The sequence below is a fragment of the Furipterus horrens genome, unplaced genomic scaffold, assembly GCF_987537825.1.
Source record: "Furipterus horrens unplaced genomic scaffold, mFurHor1.1.pri manual_scaffold_2, whole genome shotgun sequence".
NCBI lineage: Eukaryota > Metazoa > Chordata > Mammalia > Chiroptera > Furipteridae > Furipterus > Furipterus horrens.
In genome coordinates, this window is record NW_028327172.1 from 56,259,937 (window position 1) to 56,276,635 (window position 16,699).

Consider the following 16,699-nt stretch of genomic DNA (forward strand, 5'->3'; position numbering starts at 1 on the left):
TTCCAAATCATTGATTTGATTCTCAGCTTCATCCACTCTACTGTTGTTTCCCTGTAAATTCTTTTTTATTTCAGTTAGTGTATCTTTTGTTTCTGATTGGATCTTTTTTATGCTGCATGTTGCTGAGGTCCTCATTAAATTGTTTGAGCATCCTTATAACCAGTGCTTTGAACTCTGCATCTAACAGATTGCTTATCTCCATTTCACTGAGTTTTTTTCTGGAGTTTTGGTTTGCCCCTTTATTTGAGCCATGTTTCTTTGCCTCCTTGTTTTGGCAGCCTCCCTTTGTTTTTTCTATATATTAGGTAGAGCTGCTATGACTCCATGTCTTGGTAGTGTGGCCTAATGCAATAGGTGTCCTGTAGGGTCCAGTGGCACAGCCTCCTCTATTACCCAAGCTGGGTATTCAAAGTATGCCCTTTGTGTGAGCTTATTACACCCTCCTCTTGTAGTTGAGCCTTCATTGCTGTTGTCAGATGAATGGGATAGATTTACTCAGGCCAGTCAGCTGCAAGAATTGGCTGTGACCACTTATCACCAACCTCCATCCTCCAAAGGAGGATCTTCTCTGCGGGGACAGGGTGGTGGTGTTTAAACATGATCTGTAGCTGCCCACTGGGGTTTCTCAGATAGTGCAGGCCAAGGTCAGCCTCCACCAGGGTTTTGCTCAGGGTCACTTTACCTGAACTAGAAAGCAATCTGAGATGGCTGCTACTTTTTCTGGGCTTGGAGATTCCAAGATGAAGCCAAGCTGTGAATCTAGGCTGGCTGCTGCTAGTCTGGGGCCTGGGGCTCACTGTGATCAGCTATTGCTTGTTTGATAGGATTTAGAAAGTTGTGCCTCAGGAGCCAACAACAGCAGCCATTCATATAGAAAAGCAGCAGGGCGGACCTGTAGGTTGGGTGAGGCAGACTCTCTGTGGATCTCCAAGGTAGGTAAAACAGTATTAGCCAGATTGATGGAGGCTCAGATATGGCACCAGCTTGCTGGCTCAGTGGTTTTGTGTGGGGAAGGCCTAGAAAAGGGACAATGACCTCTGCTCCCCTTGATGCCAGACACCCCAGTTTCTCCTAATATGCCTTTCAAGCTGCTATTTCAGTGCCGGAGCTCAGAGGAAGTGACTCCGAGTATGTGAGTCTATGTGTGCATTTTTTAAGAGGAACTGCTTGGGGCTCTAGCATTTTCTTTCACTGATTCAATCCCTGCTGATTTTTGTAGCCAAAAATTGTGAGGACTTATCTTTCTGGCACTGGAACCCTGGACTGGGGGACCTGTTGAGGGTCTGGGACTCCACAGTCCTGAGATGTCTCTCTCCCAAATTTTTACCCACCACACATGGGTGAAAGACTAGCCCTTTCCGTGTCTGTGCCCCTCCTACCCATCTCAATGAGTGTGGTTTCTTTAATTTCATAGTTATCAGACTTCCATTCCACTAGATTTCTGATGGTTCTTAGTGATGATTGTTCTATAATTTAAGTGTGATTTTGATGGGGTTGTGCACGGAGGTGAGCCATGTTTACCTATGCCACCATCTTGACCAGAAGTCTAAAATCTTTAAAAATAAAATCCCCTGTTCTTCTATTCAACTCTTTCTCCATTTAAATCACTGGCAACTACTGCTCTGTTTATTATTTCCAGAGTTTCACTTCCTCTGGATGTCATATAAATAAAATGATATAGCTTGACAACTCATTCCTTTATATTGATGAATCATACTACAGTTCTTTGCCACACAATGACACTTCAGTCAAAGATGGACCAATGTATGATGGTAGTCTTATAAGATTATAATGAAGCTAAAAAATTCTTGTTCCTAGTGATGTCATAGCTATTGTATCATTATAGCACAAAACATTGCTCATGTGTTTATGGTGATGCTGGTATAAGCAAAATTGTGCGGTGGGTCTTATAAAAGTATAGCACATACAGTTACATATAGTACTTAATAAATGACCATGTTACTGGTTTAGGTATTTACTATGACATGCTTTTTATTATTTTAGTTCATACTCTTTCTACTTATTAAAAAATTTTCTATAAAATAGTATGCTGTATTATGCACACATCCAGTTTACTGCATCTCTTAACTGCATCGTTTTTTCTTGTGCTTGATTTAATGTTTTGTACAATAACATACTATATATGTTTGTAGGCTATGACAATGGGCTATATCATATAGCCTGGTTGTTCAGTAAAATTTACCATCTAGGTGTGTGTAAGTACACTCTGTGGGGTTTGCACAAGGACAATAATTGCCTAATGATGCATTTATCAAAATGTAACCCTGTCATTAAGTGTCAAGTGACTGTACATTGTTTGACTATATCACAGGTTTGTTTATTAACTTGCCTATTAAAGGATATTTTGGTTGCTCCCAGTTTGATGATTATTAATGAATGTGCTATAAACCTTTTTATGTGAACATAAATTTCCAAGTTCAGTTGAATAAGTACCTAGCAGCACAATATTGGATTTTATGGTAAGACTATGTTTAGCTTTTTAAGAAATTGCCAAACTATTTTCTAAAATGGCTGTGCAAGTTTATATTATGAACAGCAATTAATGAGAGCTTTCATGAAGTTTTGGAAAAATAATATTCCTGTAGAATAAGCCACTGAAATATTTTTATAAGAAAAAGAAATATGAATGTTATTATAGATCTCAATTTTAAAAACATAAGTGTCATGAATAGATAGATAAATTCTTGAGATTAAAATATGAATTTCATTCAAAGTAAGATCCAAAATTAATTCAACTTATTGAATTATGTATATGACTTAGTAATGACTTTTTCATATTGGAACAGAACAGAAGGCAGGATTGGTTTGGAAAATAATATCTTCTAAAATTAGGGAATAATTTTCCCTTTGTGTATATTCACTTTCCTTTAACATTCAAGTTGGCTTCTGTCTAGTTGTCACCTAATTTGAGGCACTAAATCTCATTTCCTCTTTCAATGGGCTTTGATATTTATAACAGATTATGGAGGAAGAAACACCCAGCTTGCAATATATTTTCAAATCAGTTTTCTGTTTCTAGATAAGATAAAACAATCACCATTTAATTTAGATGTCAATATCTTAAGCAACTCTTCATTGTGAAGACTTAAATATGATTCATTATTGATATTAATGTGACAGAGATTACAAAAATACTTTAAATATATATTTTTTATATTTAACATGGTATCAACATATGGATTTATAGAAATCCATATAAATGCCATTAATAGCCCAAATGTATAGTCAATACACCCTCCATGTAAAAACCAATGCTCCTGTCATTATACATCAACACTAGTTTGAACTCCTGAAAGTAGATCATCTAACTAAACTATTGCTTATTACAAAGCTAATTGTTTGATATTTTTATATGGTTGAAGTTTGAACTTAAGTAATGTGAATATTGATGTAATTTGAAGGAGCCACTTTGTAAGTCTCGAAGAAAAATATAAATTTTGTGAAAAGATTTTAAAAAAATAATAATACCCATTCATGATTCTGCTTCCATTATTACCTTGGAATATGATTTAAAATAACTCCTACTCTACTGATTTGTTTGATAACTAAATATTAGAAAGCCTTTCCAATAAATATTGGAAAGCATGCAAATCATTGGATGCTATAGAAAATGTATGACATAAGACATGGAAAAAAATGTTTATTCATTTTGTTTAATGACCATCATTCAAGTGGACTATTTTTTACAATCAAAAATAAGGGAAGTGAAAACACAGTAAAAGTTTAATTATGTTACATGAAATATAGTTGATTACCATATATATTTACCATATATATTAACATTATAAATTAAAAGCTTATTATGTCCCACACATTATAAGGTATGCCTGGCACATACCTCATTTTATATAATTAAATATATTCTTCATGGCAATTCTTTGCAATGGACACTGTGGTGCACTGCATACATCCCCTGATATGTAGCAGGGAAAGTCCACTTTGTTGAGGCTAGGTCTTTACGTGAGAAATAGAAATGGTAATAAAAACACTACTCATAAAATTTAGATATTTTTCAAGTTTAAAGACTAACACTGAAACTGCTTTATTTACTATATTCATTTAGAGACAAATATTTACTGAGCACCTGCCATGTGCTGACATTATTCTACATGCTGAGAAGTAAAAATCATTGTTTTACAGCAGTTTCACATTCTAGTGAGTTTTCAGTCTGGTGTTTAAGGCCTTTGGGAAGTAAAAAATGATAGATGTCAGGTCCCCTTATAATTAATACACAAGTATTTCTTCCCTCTTCCTCCTGTCAAAAGCCCCAAATCATTGAAACTATCTTTCTTCAAGGCTAGAATATGTAAGCTTTTAAAAAAAGGATGTATATTTAGCTTAGTTTACATGAAAAAGCAAATTACTTGTAAAAATCTAAGTTATTACCTGTGACTAATGCTAGAATAATCTGGAAAGATCCCAAGAAAGAAGCTATGAAGAGCTAATATTTCACTAGAAAATAAGTTAATAAAACATAAAGACTTCAAAGATAAGAAAGAAAAACATGCTTATTCAAATTTATGTTTTTAAGATTTCACTTATTGAGATGAAATTATTTCAAATTGTAAGTAGAAATGATAAAACTTTAATATAATTTTTATTATCAAACAAGGAAATATGAATGAGTAGTTTGATTACATTAGGAGCAGTCACCGATGGTATATAAAATGCCTTTGTGGGAATTAGAAAAAAAGTGCCTTGAGTAGATGAATCACATAAGGACATTTCTTTTATTAATTTGACCCAATACCAAATCAGAGTTCATAGGTTTCATTCCCCTTTGCTTCTTCTTCAGGGGCCTTTGTTCAGAAACCTATGCAGCAGACCTAATAAACATGACTGGCAGAAGAGAAAGCAAAGAGTTGAGCATCATCAGAAATGTGCCAAATAAATGTAGCAATAGTGAAACAGACAAATAGTGGAAAATATCCAATTGTTCTACAATGCTGAAATAATTTTATAGTTTTTTACATTAAAAAATGTGGTGGCAGGGGGCTTCTGAATAAAGACATAAATACAAGTTGTCCACTCTGCTTACAGTCCAAATATTCTTTCATAGAATACATGGCAGATGCCAGATTCCTTTATGATTAATACATATAAGCTCTTCTGGTCCCCATCAAAAGCCTTTAAATGTTCAGTTATTCTTTGGCTCCCAAACTGCTAAAAGCACCTTGTGTTAGCATAAATTTTTTCATAACATTATAAAGAAAATGCATTCAGGTAATAATGTAATATACATGTAAGTCTAACAAAAAGTATTGAAAGAAAGCTGAATGCAGTCAATATCCTATAAGTTGTTTATGATTCATGTTTTTCTGACAGCTTAGAATCATGCATACTGCATCTCATAAATAATGATGCCCAGAAGGTAGGGCTGAGTGTGAGTACTTAGCTTGTAAAAGGAAGCCTGGATGTAGGTATGTATATATGTGTATATGTGTGGCAGTAGACTGCTTCTGTTATCTGGGAGCAAAATGAAATGGTGGCCAAAGAGAAAGGTGGAATGGCATGCTTATGACATATTACTTTCCCTCCATCCTTCCCATCTCCATTCTGTTTCTCTCTCTCTCTCTCTCTCTCTCTCTCTCTCTCTCTCTCTCTCTCTCTCTCTCTCTCTCTCTCTCTCTCTCTTTCTCTGTCTCTCTCTCTCTCTGTCTCTCTCTCTCTCTGTCTCTCTCTCTCTCTGTCTCTCTCTCTCTCTCAATTTTGAACTGTACTTGCCTCAATTTCCCCTTTGAAATGCAAATACAAATCAGAAGCACATGCTGAGATGGAGTTTGAAGCCATATTGATCTGCTCTAGCAAAGATTCCATATATGGCACAGCAATTGCAATTGTGGTGGTTACTTAGTTGAGATTGTGGTAGTCTCCATTTATTTTCCAGGATCTATTCTGTTTCTGCAGGAGACAGTTCGGTGAATGAAACATAGATATGGTGGGGACTATCATCATTAAATTCTTGAGATTCTCCAAATTATCCCACCGGAGACTACCCACCCACTCCCCCTTCCCACACACACCACCCCTTCCCACACCCACCCCCAACCCCCAAGAATGCAGTATTGACTTTGATTTACTATCTGGGCTCATGAAGGAAGAACATTTTAGAGCTTCCCACTTGGCCTTTCTCGTTATAATAGCTATTAATTCACAGGCACAGAACTTAGTGTGGAGGTTGCACTATCTACTGCAAAGTATCTATCTCAGTTATTTAGGTGGGGACATAGAGGATGACAACTAAGCAGGAGATTATACATTTGGGGGTTGAAGGGATTGCAACCTGCAATATGAATAGATCTCCTGGATCCACTGTGAGCCAGAACTTTTCTGAACTTCATTCATGACCTGTACCTCTTTTGCCCTCACTCCAACAGGAAGGTAATGCTGTTGTTTCAGCTCTCCGAATATCAGATATTAATTCAGACTCTATTTACAGCAGGCATTCAAATGTTTACTTTGTCACAGTGAACCTGAATAAAACACCAAAGTTACTTTGAGGAATACGGGTAAAATGCAAGGTTTGTCCAGAAGGTATCCAGCCATGTAATATGAAAATAGAGACATTTATTGAGGAAGATATAAGAAATATTGTACATAGGACAGTGATGCCTCAGTCCCCTTCAAAGTAGGCACCTTGGGACCTCACACAGTTATCCCAATTGCCATCAGCTGCCCAGTCATATTTTCCTGATTCTCATTGATGATTTGAAATGTCTTCCCTTTCAACAGTGATCTTAGTTTGGGGGAAAGCCAGAAGTCACAGGGTGCCAAATCTTGGATTTAATGGGGCACAGTCACCTGGGTGGTTTGATGTGCCAAAAAACTCTCCATGAGACATAATGCATGAACAGGCACATTGTCATAATGAAGCTGTCAATCACCAGTTGCCCATAGCTGCAGCTTTCTGAATCACCCAAATAGTTTCCATGGAGGAATGATCAAGCTTAATGCAAAATTTGATGCAGACTCATTGTTCTACTTACTTAGTCATTTTGAATGTGACAGCCACACAGTACACATGCTCACTCAACTGTATCTACCACCTCACTGACCAGTACAATGAAGTCATCATTGTTCATGCATGCACATTCCACTCTCCTTGGCTGCCAGGTTACATCGATGTCATGCAAACCATTCTCATTTTATTAACAAAAGCTGTTATTTCTCCAGGCAGACCTCATATTACTATGTATAGTTGCCACACTATGTAAGGATCCTTTCCCCATGAAACAGCACATCTTTAGGCAATGGGTTATATGCCTGAAGCTAACCTAGGTTTAGATACTGAGCAAGGAATTTTGACTTCTTATTTGGGGAACTACCCTCAGCCTCCCAGTAAACTATCCTTGATTTTTTCTGCTGGTACAAACTAAGTTAAGACCCTTGCATCTCCCCATCTATTCTACTCTAAGGAAGTTATGTTCTGTTAGATCATCACCTCAGCTGCCACTTTGACCCTAATGCTTATTACAATTATGAATTCTTGGCATCTGACAATTAAGTGTCAACACATGGTCTCTATTGGTTCAGAGTCCTGTCTTCTCCATCCTCTCTGAGTAAGGAGAGGGTCTTGAGTGTCCCTTAATTCCTTTGTTTCTTTAGGCAAAGTGTCCTCTGTCAGGGCACTCTGAAAGAGGGAGTCTGTAGTAACACACCCTACAGGATGCCACTCTCCTTCACCAAGTTTAACAAGATTACCTCACTCTTCACGAAGGCAAAAATAACCAAGTCTCTACAGCTTCTTTGGACTGAGAGGCAAAGTAATTCTAGAGGGCTGTTTCACCGAAGGCACACGTCTTAATCACTTGCTGTGTCACAGGACACACGTCGACATTAGGGATCTGCACAGAAATAATAGTTATTATAGTTCCATTGTAGGAGGACCATCAGTTGTAGCTAGGGAAATGTTCCCCTAGCTTTCCTTGAGCCCCTTCATTGGATTTTTAATTTGATCCAATGGGTGAGATTGGCCAGGGAGTCAGGAGCTAAAGAGAAGGACCCATGATCTTCCTTGAGACCAAAAAGTTTCTGGAAACAATCTTCTAGCACTCCCCAAGAAAGATTCATTGGCACGGCTGGCGTAGTCCCCAGTGGGACCCTCAGGGTTTTTGCTTTTCCATAATGACATTTTGCATACTTGACCACCCTGCTCACTGTGCCAGTTTTGTCATGCAATCAGGTGTGATGGTGGACAATTAGGACAATAAGCCAAACTAAAATTAAAAATTAAATCTTTATTCACTCATGGCAATAGTGCATGCAAGAGGGGGGGAAAAAAGAAGGTGTGCTGGCTCTCCTCTGTTGAATTTTTTCCCATAGACTGGCATTGGTGAGTGTCACGTAAGTTCAGCACAGACTGGGGGAATTATTTCACTGACAACAAGCTCTGAACAAAAGACTACTACCTCTTTATGGACCCATGGCCCAAGGTAGGGAGGGAAGGAGGGGTTGGAGTGGAAAGGTACTCAGTCAAAGTGGAGAAAAGTACCTCGGTCAAGGCCCCCTAATGAGTAGGTGGGGGCTCCTTGGCTCAAATGCACATATACACATGAGCATGGCTGGCTCGGAGACTGCATCTCATTCCAGAAAACAGCAATGTGCCAGCTACTCACCAAGTCTGAAATGAAGTGGGCAACTTTCCCCCATGAGTCCTTCCAGGAAAAGCTTTGTAATTGCCTTGGATCAGGCCTTAAAAATCACATATAAGGTTTTTTTTTTCTCATCTACAAAATACAGATTTAATATCTACCATACAGAGCAGTAATAATGTAATAAAAGTTAAGGATGAAACACAGAGTTAATTCCTTTTCCAGAAGCCAGAACTGGACTCCTCAGGGTATTTTGGCTCTTAATGAAGAAGGGTAGGGTTTGTCCACAGACTCAGAAGATTCAGAGGATTTTAGTATATCATAATTTTTTAACATATCCTCACAGAAATTTCATACCATATATCAGGACCCTAGGTTTTCCCACTCAGGTCACTGTTTGCATCAGAAGCTGCCTTGGGTACACACTTAACTATATTTTAAGTTCATCCATTCTCCTAAGCCCTAGAATTGATTATTGGCTTTCTCCACTTCATTGCTGAAGAAGATGAAAACTTCACAGTAGGCAACCAAAGACTTTCTGGTTGACAGTAGCATGTTATGTAGATTCAGCTGTTATTATCTTTCTGTAACACATCAGTAACACAATAGCCACACATTGTCCTTATAACCACTATCTCTTTCATACCTCTTGAAAGCCTAATACATCACATTCACAAGTACCTTTTCTTCCACTGATATACCATCACAGGTCACTCTGGTGAGGGTAGAAGTGTATCTTGTGCTGGGGGTTATTTGCACTCTATCTACTATTGCTAAATCATTGATCCAACTCCCAAACTCCTACTTATTGTTTGCTTGCCTAGGCCACTCCTGGGATCAACTCTCACAAAATGGGTTTTCCAGAATCAGATGGAGTTTAGGATGCAAGATATTTATTGGGATTCAACACTTGTGAAAGGAAGCCGTGATGGACCTGCCTTGGCTTTCTGATGTAGCTCTCTACAGCTTAAACAGACCATGAAGTTGCTAATAGCTGACAGCTGGCACTCTCCACACCTGCACAGCAAGGGGATCTGGACAGTACATCAACAAGTCTACCACACTCTTCTCCCTATAGTTTAATACATTGGAAAGAGGTCCAACAGATACATACAATGTCAGCCAGTCATTTACAGTGAGCACCTCAGTCATTTACAAAAAGCAACATGGCATCAGACATGGAGTCAGACAGACCTGGGTTCATATCTCACATTGCCTTTTGAAAAGCTATGTGACTTTGAGCAAGTCACTCAAACTTATGATTCAGTTTCCTCATCTATAAAATATAGATTTAACAGCAGTAATGGTGTAATGAACATTAAAGATGGAACACAATATTAATTCCTTTCCTCCCTCCCTTCATTTATTATCTTTTCTCAAGCACTTTTTTTGTTTATTTATTTGTTTTGGTATGAATTGTTTGTTTTTAATTCTATTTTTACTACCTTAGTTATGATTATCCCATGAAAGCACTTTATAAACTCTGAGCTTCATAAAAATTTAGGGCTATTTTTGTTTGGTTTGGTACAAAATATACATAATAAAATATAAAGAGCACAAAAGTGCTGGCTTCACACCCCAATTATGAAATATACCGTGTGTGTTCAAGGCATGTTTTTTAACTTATTTAGAACCAGTGTCCCTATCTTTAAAGGTAAGGTAAAACTCTCTGAGTGCCTGGATCTTACTGAAGGATTGAGAAATAAGTTAATGTAAGTGAAAGTGCTCAATAAATTTTAAAACACTGTACAAATAGAAAATATCAATGTTATCATAATTCTGATGGTCCCTAAATGAGTTTCTCAATATTGCAGCCCACTCAACACATACAAGCTAAATAAGTTAGCTAAAAGCATAACTCAAATTGTATCATTTTCCTGCTCAAAATTCAACAGTAGAACCCCCTTGCCTCTCAAAAAAGGTCATACTTCATAGCCTGACATTTAGAACCCTCCTAATTTTAAATGTTTATTATCATTACTCATGAACACAAATGATAAATGCTCCTGGAGAACTGCACAATTTTTTTAGTATGAAAGAATTTCAATCTAAAATGGGCATAGATTTTTGTTCATTAGATTCCACATATAAGTGAGATCATATGGTATTTGTCTTTCTCTGCCTGGCTTAAGAACAAAATAGAAACAGAGGCATGGACACAGGGAACAGCTGTCAGAGGAGAGGAGTTGTGGGAGGCTGGATGAAAGAAGGGATTAAGCAATAAAAAAGAGAAAAAAAGAAAAAATATATATACATATACATGTGTATAATATTTGTATATACATATATACATATGTACATATATACATTTGTGTATATATATATACACAAAGACACAGACAACAGAGTGGTGATAACCAAAAGGGAAAGGGGTTGAGGGAGGGGTGGGCAAAGGGGGAGAAAATGGGGACTGAAAGAGGCTTTGCTTGGGGTGATGGGTGCATGATGCAGTGTGCAGAGGATGTTTTGTGGAGTTGTACACTTGAAACCTGTATGGTTTTGCAAACCAATGTTATCCCAATAAATTCCATTAAAAAATAAAAAAGTAAAATAAAACAAAATGATTTGGATGATGTAAAATTGAAAATTTCACCCATCTGCCTTCAGAAAAACAATATTTAAGGACTGAGAGACTGATTTCTTATAAGTGCCTGATTTATAGAAAACAGCTAATACTGGAATATTCTTAAATGATAGGAATTGTTCAGGGATTGCTCATATCAACCTTGAGAAATTGTGCCTATGATTTCCAGAGGCATTAAGAAATGACCCAGGTCAGGTTGGTCTCACAAGAGAAGCTACATTGAGTTCTGTTTGTATGACTGGATTGGTTTTATCAGTTCAGGGAATTTTCAAAGCTGATCTCCATTTGATTTTGATTTTAACAGACTCTAACTGAACTTTCCCCACTTTATATTCTCGGCCTATAAATACAACCTACCCCAAATCCTCAATAGACTCACTTATAGCTTGCTAGAGTTTGTGTGTCCCAAACATAATTTTTCTTTTATTTTCATATAAATACATCATTTTTACAAATTTAAGCATGCCTCGGCTTACCTTTTTATTTAGATTGACAAAAGTACTCTAATTAGATGTTATATATGCTTTTTGTAATGAGGGAACCAGCACAATACAAAAATATCCCCAAAATCACAGGCAACGGCCCATGTTAACAACCTTATGAGCATTCTGTCACACTAATCTTCTTCTTCAAACAAAGATATGTAAGCACATATAAAAACAAAGAAGGATTTAGTTTCTCTAATTTTTCCCTTTTTATCCCAAGATATAGTCTTTATATAAAATTAATTGAAATTTATAATTTGTTTTGCATTTTTACTTTCCCAAATATCAATGTAAGTTCAGATATGAAAAATGCTTGAATGTCATTTATTCAGCCTCTGCAATTACAGTAAAATTTACACTGACGTAAAATAAAAATTAGTAGCTTATTTTGCTCTTATCAGAGAACTGACATTTTAGGGCAAACTACCAGCAAAATCTGGAGACACAGGCAAATCCAGAAAGATAAAGCAACTGTGATCTGCTTACCTGGAACTAAAGTTGCTGGAGCCATTAAGCAATAGACACCCTTAAATGGTAATTTTGAGTGAAAAAATAACTTCTGGTGCCCTAGTCATTGTGGTACCCCTAATAATTTCATGGGCTTTCTCTCTAGAAACTCACCAATTTCCCAGGGTGAGATCTGAGAAAAATCCCCTCAGATTTAAAAGAGAGGAACATCAGACATAAATAAAGATAAAATAAATATGTTATTTTTCTTATTTATAACTGACCTAAAACATAACTTTTGTTTAAAGCAACAAAGGTACTGAGTGATTATAGCACATGGATAAATGAAATGAATGACAACAATATCACAAAACCAAAGGGAGGAATTTGGAATACTGTTTTAAGTTATCTGTAATACATGTGAAGCAGAATAACATTATTTAAAGAGGGACTTTATTAGTTTAAAATGTATATTGGTAACTCTGAGGCAAGCACTAAAAATTTTTAAAAGAACTATAAATGATATGCTAAGGGATAAAATTAAATGGAATCATATAAAATGTTTTATTAGACTAGAGAAGGCAGGATAAAGGAAGGCAGGAGGGAGCAAAGAGCAAATATGATGAATAGAAAAGTTACAACGATGGTACCAATTAATCCAACCATAGAAACAATCATTTTATATGTTAATGGTCAAAACACATCATTACAAGACAAAGACTATTACAATAAAAAATATATAAGATGCGAGTTTTGTTGCCTACAGGACACCCACTTAAAATATAAAGACCCAGGTTAAAAGTTAAAAGATGGGAAAGCCTATACCATGCTAACACTAACTAAAAGAAAGCTGGAGTGGCTGTATTAATTTCAGACAAAGAAGACTTCAAAGCAAGAAACACTATCATGTATAAAGACACTCTTGAAGAAGACATCATCTCAAACATGCATGCACTGACAATACAGCATTGAAATACATGAAGCAAAAATAGATTGAACTTAAACAAGAAACAGACAGGTCTAGTATTACAATTGGACTTCAACACACAATCCTCTCTCAGTAACTGATAGATTAAGTGGACAGAAGGTCAATAAAGATATAAATGGTATGAACAGCACTGTCACTCTTAACTTGGTCTAATTGACACTTAGCAAATACTCCATCCAACAACAGCAGAATATAAATGAGTCTCAAACTGTCATGGAACATGCAACCAAAATGAACCACATTCTGAGCCTTACTTTAACACACCTTAACAAAATTTAAAAATTATAAATTATATAAATTATGTTCTTAGACCACAGTGGAATGCAACTAGAAATCAGTAACAGAGAAATAGTTGAAGAATACCCAAATATTTGAAAATTAAACAGCAAACTTCAAAATAACCAAATGCTCTTAAATTTCCCTGGAATGGCCCATTTCCCCCACTCTGTATTCAGGGATGTGAACCTAAATACTTTCAGCTGACTGAGGGCAACAAAGGCCTTGCTCTCCCTTTGGAGTAGAACTCTCTCATCTCTAAGGACAGAATGACTCATGTTCAACCACTGTTCACATGGAACCTTCTTCACTTCTGCCTTCAAAGTACTTGTCTAACTATTTGCTACTACCACCAAGATATGCACCTGCAGGGTCATACCCAGGCCCAGGCCCTAGGCTTTAAGGCTCACCCCAGCAGCACCCTTGCTTGTAGGGCATAGATAGCATCCAGGGGTTGGGAATCAGGACAGGCCCTTCCCACACTTACTCCTCTTGTTCGCCACTGACTATCAGCAATGGCCAGGTATGGGCCAAATACTCCAGTACCATCTATTTTCAGGGTAAGTTGATAAGTTATTAAACACTCCTTGTGGGTTCTGACTTCCATGGTCACCATCCTGCTGTCATCACTGTTTTCTTTTTTTGACCAATACAAAAGTTTATTTAACAAAAGTTTAATGTGAAAATGTACAAGACTCTATTTTTATCATTAAATCAGGAGATGTAAAGAGGGGACATGGAGCAGTTGATTTCTCTGGTGAACACAGCCATTCTTTATACTCGTTCCAAGGCTTCTAACATGGTGATACTATTGCCACGTATTACCACCATTCCAATATTGTTCTGTTGTCCACTAGTTGCCATCTCCACACATTCATCTATCACAAGATTGATAAAGGGATCAAATCCCTGCAACATTCCTTAGACATGCCTGCCACCATTTAATTTCAAAGATAGCTTCTTGTCCATAATTTTTTTTTACTTGGGAGGGTGAGCTTTGCTCATGGTGTCTACTCAGCGAGCTCCAAGACAACTCCCTGTCATCACTGTTTTCTATAGATGAAAAATTCGATGTATAATAGTCTTCTCTGAGTTTTTCATATTTCTCTTTATAATATCTCATAATATTCATAATATGAATATGAGATAATATTCATATATCTCTTCACAATATCCAAATAAATGTGGGGAAATTATATTTGCATAATTTATTCAACATTTTTCATTGAGTATGATTCATTTTCTTTTCAGTTTTGTTTTGTTTTGGTTTGGGTTTGGTTTTGGTTTCCAAGAGCAATAATCATTGATGAAATTTTGGAAGCATAATTTTATACATCATGTTTTCATTTTTATAGGATAGATTCCTAGGAATGGGGTTGGCTGGTAGAAGAATATGAATTTTTTAAATAGATGACACCAGATCGTTTCCCAGGAAAGCAATAAAATGATAAAAGTCTTTCTCCAATGATAAATGATAAGAGTTGCTTCACATGACTTTGCTAGCAGTTCATTTTAGAGTATATTTTAATTCTGACAGCTTGACCGATTGAAGTAGTATTTTATTTTTTGCTTTGCTTTTCATTCTCTGACTAATGAGCTGAGTACCTTTTCCAGTTTTTGTTATCTATATGGAATTACTAATTTTGTTATTTGCCCATTTCTATTCTTTGCCATTTTTTTTTCCATTTAAAAATATATATATACAGTTAAACCTCAGTTCTCGACCTTCTGGATTCTCAAACGATCGGTTCTCAACCATATTGCTCATGGAAAAAAAATGTCTCAGTTGTCTAACAAAGCTTCATGTCCCTATTCTCTACTCAATAACCCTTTCGCGCTGATATCTGTATGATATATCTCAGGCAACAAAGGATATTTTGTTTTCAAAAAATTGCTTCTCAAACAGTTTTCTGAAACAAATTAAATTCGAGAACCAAGGTTCCACTGTAGTTACTTTTGCCCTGGCCAGTGTAGCTCAGTTGGTTGGAATGTTGTCCTGTAGATAAAAAGGTCATGGGTTCAATTCCCAGTCAGAACACATGCCTAGGTTCCTGGTTCATTTCCCAGTCAGGGCATGTACAAGAGACAACCAATTGATGTTTCTCTCTCACATCAATGTTTCTCTACCTCTCTCTCTGTTCTCCTCTCTCTAAAATCAGTGAGCATGCCCTCAGGTGAAGAAAAAAATTTATATATAAGATGGAGTTTGTTTTAGGATTGTCTGGAGTACCTTTTTGTCTGATCTGTTTTCTTTTTCCATGTCAATATTTTATGTATTATTGCTGTAGCTTTATAACCTGTGATATTTGTTCATTTTTATATTTTTCTTAAATTTTTTATATTTAATGTTACATGTAAACTTCAAAATAAATTTTCTGATATTTTCAAAAGTCATATTAGGGTTCAAATTATATTTGCACTAAATTTCTAACAACTGTATGAGAAATTGCATTTTCATGATTTTCTATGTGATTTATTTGCTTTGATAATTTTGTGTAATTTTCTTCATATTGTCCACACCTTTTGTCAAATTTATTCTTAAGTAGTTTATAGATTTCTTTTTATATTATGAATGTGATTTTTCTTAATTCCTCTTTGAGTTATTCATTGCTAGAATACAGATAACTATTTTTTTCTGTTTATCTTATATGAAATAATTTTTCCTAATTTTTTTAAAGTTAAATATTATTATTTCTAGAATAACAGGTTTTCTGATTATAAATTACCTCAACAAAATACTTTTCTTTTTCAAAATTTATAACCATTCTTTTTTTTCTGTTATATATGCATGTTTTACATCCTTCAATGCAACATTGATTAACATGGGACTAGCAGGTATCCCTTTCTGGTTTCTAATTGTAATTAAAATGGTATTTATTAGTATTTCTCAGTTCACATTTGTAGTTACTTTTGGATTTTATATTTAATTTTTACCATGTTTAAGTGTTTTTCTTTAAGTCCTACTTTCTCATAGTTCTAATTAGGCATAGCTCCTACACGTCTTTTTTAAATATATTTTCAGCATTTTAGTGATGAAAATGTATAAATTTTTCTCTAATTTGTTATGGAAATGAGTTATAGTAAAAGACCAATCATTGATGGAAGAATTATAGCATTTCCAGAATAAATTGTATTGCTGCCTGGCATAATCCTTTGAGATAATGATGGTTTTATTTGGCAACTTTTAAACAAATTTTGCTTTTATAATAATAAATAAGGTGTTACCATCTTTATAGATTTTAATATTAAAATTATAATGGCTTCATATAATGAATTGGGACATTGTACATTTCTTATGCACTAGAAT

The 16,699-nt window shown here is 35.8% G+C and overlaps 1 pseudogene; it reads right to left on the reverse strand.

The window, feature by feature from the left end:
- Window positions 1–14,166: 14,166 nt before the first annotated feature.
- LOC150018599 (small nuclear ribonucleoprotein G pseudogene) lies at window positions 14,167–14,400 on the reverse strand (annotated as a pseudogene).
- Window positions 14,401–16,699: the final 2,299 nt, after the last annotated feature.